At 44.7% G+C, this 4,265-nt stretch overlaps 1 pseudogene; it reads right to left on the reverse strand.

The window, feature by feature from the left end:
- Positions 1 to 4: 4 nt before the first annotated feature.
- LOC102739908 (DNA-binding protein RFX7 pseudogene) lies at positions 5 to 1,643 on the reverse strand (annotated as a pseudogene).
- Between the last annotated feature and the right edge of the window lie 2,622 nt (positions 1,644 to 4,265).

Genomic DNA, 4,265 nt, shown 5'->3' on the forward strand with positions numbered 1-4,265 from the left:
GCTCATCTGATGATGTTTCAGGTTCCATTTTGACTTCCACGGCAGATGCTCCCCCGGTGCTGCTGGTCCTGGATCCAGGAGACTGAAGTGAAACAAGAGAACCATTCTTGATCTGTGGAATGGTCCTTGATTCTTCTGTTGTTCCTGTAGCACTGTTCACTGAGGCAGAATGTTTAAGAGGGGCACTACTGTTGCTGGGTGTGAGGGATATTGCTGTCATTTTCACCACATTTAGAGAACTCATGTGTGAAGTGGGTACAACAGCGGTTTTGATGGGACTGCTAATAAAGAGGACAGTAGTTGGGGAGCGAATGGTGAGTGCACTGGCGTTGGCTGGTTTGGGTAAGATCTGAGGGTAGCGGTGCCGGGCAGAACGATCCCCACCAGGACTGGCTGGAACATTCTGAGGAGCCTTTGGTGCCTGTTTCACAGACTGCATGCGCTGAGTGACCGCTTGTACATTGAGGGGGAGAACTTTGCCGTCAGAAGAACTCATTGGACTTGGTGAAGTTACCAACTGCCTGGTCCTCTGGACCGGAATGGGACTAGGGACAGCCGCCAAAAGGATACCAATAGGCTGAGGAGAAAGGATTGCAGGATTTCCATTAGAAAGATGAGTCACTCCATTGGTTGTAGCGCCTCCTGCTTTTTTGCCTGAGGATTCTCCTGGCGAAGGGGACCGTAGTTTCTGTTCTTGCTGCTGCTTCTGAATTTTCCGTTGCAATTGCTGTTTAGCATCACTAGGAGAGGGCAAAGTCTTCACTTGAGGCTGAAAAGAATTACTCTCAGCTGTAGGTATAAAAGCGGACGGCGGGGTAATTCCTTTAATTCCTGGTAGTGCTGCTGCCATTACTGTTAGAGCTGTGCCATCGACTTGGTGCCTATGTAATGACTTTTTACAAGGAGGCGTGCTAACTCCAAGACCGTGTCGAATGGCTGGCTTAACACTTTCTGGGCCCGTTCACACACGAGACGGCAAGCAGAAGAGATAACTTCCTCATCAATATTTTGAAGCTGCCCAGAAGGTTCAGTTCCTTCCAGCCATCTCCAGTTTTGTGAAAATCAAGATTGGGCAGTGTTGGCATATGAACAAAGGCTTTTTTCCTTAGTCCACTGTAGCGATATTCAGATTTGCCTCTTGTGCCCAGACGACGTGCCTTCATGTTTGGAAAGACATTTTTCATGATCTTTCCAAAGTCAGCAGCGCTTAATGGATGGTAACCAAGATTGTCACAATAGCTCTTGTACTCATCCTAGACTTCCCGTTTGGGCAATGAAGTCTCAGGATGTTCTTCTAGGGTATTTCGAATCCAGGAAAAGGCATGCATTTGCTGTGCCCGACTAGATGACACGGCATTCTGATCACTTTTCTCTCCATTGCTGAGACCAGAAGGCAGCTGAAGGTAGAGGTAGAGTTTCTCTAGGTCTGTAAAATTCTCAACTTCTTTCAAAATGCAGTCCACTTTAGATTGTACAGTTTTGCAGATGGAGTTCTTGATCTTGTGTTGCAGCGCGCTGGCCTCTGTCCCTGGCAGCCCAGGCACAAGGGCTGGCAGGGCCACCCCCGAGTTGGGGGCGCTGGGGGGAAGCTGCTGATGGGCATCAGGCTGCTGTGGTGGCGGCTGTTGTTGTTCCTCTGCCATCGCCTTTAGGCAGTTAGGTAATTCAGTCTTGAATCGCAAGTCAGGAGCTGGGCGCCCAGGATGTATTTTGACAGATGTGTCAGAATGTGCTCATTGGATTCAACTGTAGGAGACCCTATTGAAATCACAGAGGACGGGATTTCAGTCCCGTCTGTGACACAGAAACAAGTTGTGACCATGGATGACTTCTTTAAATTTGTTCTTGGTTTGTTTGTTTGAAAGCCAATAGATGCCTTTTGTATTTAATGAGTTTCTTGTGAGGTCACGTGAAATCATGTCTTTGATGGAAGTGTAAAACTTTATGCAAACGTAGGAGTGAGAGCTCAAGTTCACCTGTTTGGTTCAAACCGAGGCTCCACTGTTTGCTGGTTGGGGAACCTGGCCAAGTAATTTAACTTCTCATGTATGCCACGGGGATGATGAGGATTGTGATGAAAATATTAGTAATAAATGTCTATCTCTTCAAACTGCTTTAAAGAAACAAATAATTAGGATTCTACCTGTCAAGTAATTAGCATTCTTCTGACAGAGAAAGGAGCCAACAAATATTCATTTTTGTTGATGTTGTTAGAAAAACTGAAGTACAAGTCATTCAGTGCATTTGTTCTGAACTGGGTAAATAGGGGCTTGAACACTGTGTTTATCTTTGGGGTAAGATGAACACTAATGACAATATTCATGATTTTTTAAATAGGAAGCCTTGGCATAAGTTATCCACAAATTATGTCTCTCAAACAAAGATTTTTCTCTACTGAAATATGGCAGCCGTTTCTACTATGTAGATCAAGATCTAAACGTGAACCCTTGTAACTTGTTCTCACTTGCCCACCATGCAGGGAACTGCATGATTCCAAAATCAGAGAAGGGACTGATTCAAAGAGTGCAATTTTTTCCTAAAGGCCACTTTTAAAATTTGCTTGAATTCTTGGGGTGCCTGTGTGGCTCAGTTGATTGAGCATCCAACTCTTGATTTTGGCTCAGGTCATGGTCTCAGGGTCATGAGATCGAGCTGTGGGCTCCACACTGAGCACTGAGTGCTGGGCCTGGAACCTGCTTAAAATTCTCTCTGCCCCTCCCCTGCACTAGTGCACACACTCTCTCTCTCTCAAAAAAATTATCTTTTGCTTGCATTCTTTATGATAGAAAGTACTTCCTGAAGCAACCCACTCTCTGTAACCAAAGAAAGAAACTTCATGTAGGTTTTTCAGGTGCACTGACTTTCAGTTTCAGAGGGTGTCCCCTGAGCCCCTGATTTTAATATTTCCAGTTACAGACCCCGATGGGAAAGGACTCAAGAAGTCATCCAGTTCCCAGATGGCCTCCCCCATTCAAGGGTTATGTCTTCTAAGATAGATCAGCCTTGACTCTGTTTCCATTTTCAGAAGCACTGATGAACCTTAACCTTCTAAATCGTTCCTTCAGGGTTCAGTCCTGTATCTTCCAAATTCCCAGGGTAGGTTGGAATTCATATTGGCTCTACTTACCTAGAGTCATATTTATCCTGTTTGTGAACTAGGTCAGCTATAAATCTTAAATTTGTGTGAATGTTGATTTCCTCAGTTCAATTGAAAGTTTCTTGCAGACAAGCTCCTTTTCATTGACCTTGGCCGCGGACTAGGGATTCTGGCAGAAAGACCAAGGGATGGCAGATTTCCATAAATGCTTTAGAATGGCCATAAACCAAGAGCCTCTAAATAGATATCATTTATCTTCTAGGCACAAGGACTGGAGTGGAGGGGAGGGGATAGATGAGAAAGAATAGAAAAGAAAAAAACTAATATTTATTAAGGAGCTGCTATGCATCAGACATATTGTTCTTTCCTAGGTACGTGTAGTATCTCATTTCATCAGCCTTGCAGAGGAGATATTGTGGCCCAATTTTGTAGGTGAACCTAGGCTAAGAGAAGTTAAGTGATTTATTCAGGGTCGCACAGCCGGTTTGTGGCAAAGCCAAGAGTCCAGGTCTGTCTTGATACCTGCTTGTTCTCCTTTCCTGTTAACACAGGATTATACCCTATAACTGTTCACTGCATATCTCATCATATGAATATGAAATTAATGGGGATGTTAAGGAGGAAGACACACACTGTTAGACCTTGAACTAGGAAGTCAATTAACCCTGTGATTTTAGGTATTTTCTCAATTTACCAAGAAAGCCTAAAGAAATGTTGAGGACTCTGGGGGTGCCTGGGTGGCTCAGTCGGGTAAGTGTCTGCCTTTGGCTCAGGTCATGATCTCGGGTCCTGGGATTGAGCCCTGCATCGGGCTCCCTGCTCGGCGGGAAGCCTGCTTCTCCCTCTCCCTTTGCCCCTCCCCCTGCTCATGCTCTGTCTCTCTCTCAAATAAATAAATAAAATCTTAAAAAAAAAAAGAAACATCAAAGACTCTACTGTAATAAAAGGTTTAGAAAGCTTTATGGAATATTATTTATAGGAAGTGAATTTATTTCAAAGCTGGTCAGATGCTCTGCACAGGAAAAACATTAAAGTTGTTGGGCTTCACTGTAGCCAAGTTGAGGGGGGGAACTAGAGGTGGTTGGGAAACCATTCAGCTGTTCAGTGTGTGCGGGAAAGAACCTTCCAGTCTCCTGGAGCAGCTGCTGATGTTCCTGGAGCTCAGCAG

Source organism: Leptonychotes weddellii, unplaced genomic scaffold (genome assembly GCF_054177405.1).
Source record: "Leptonychotes weddellii isolate Sample4059 unplaced genomic scaffold, ASM5417740v2 HiC_scaffold_17168, whole genome shotgun sequence".
In the NCBI taxonomy this organism is placed as follows: Eukaryota; Metazoa; Chordata; class Mammalia; order Carnivora; family Phocidae; genus Leptonychotes; species Leptonychotes weddellii.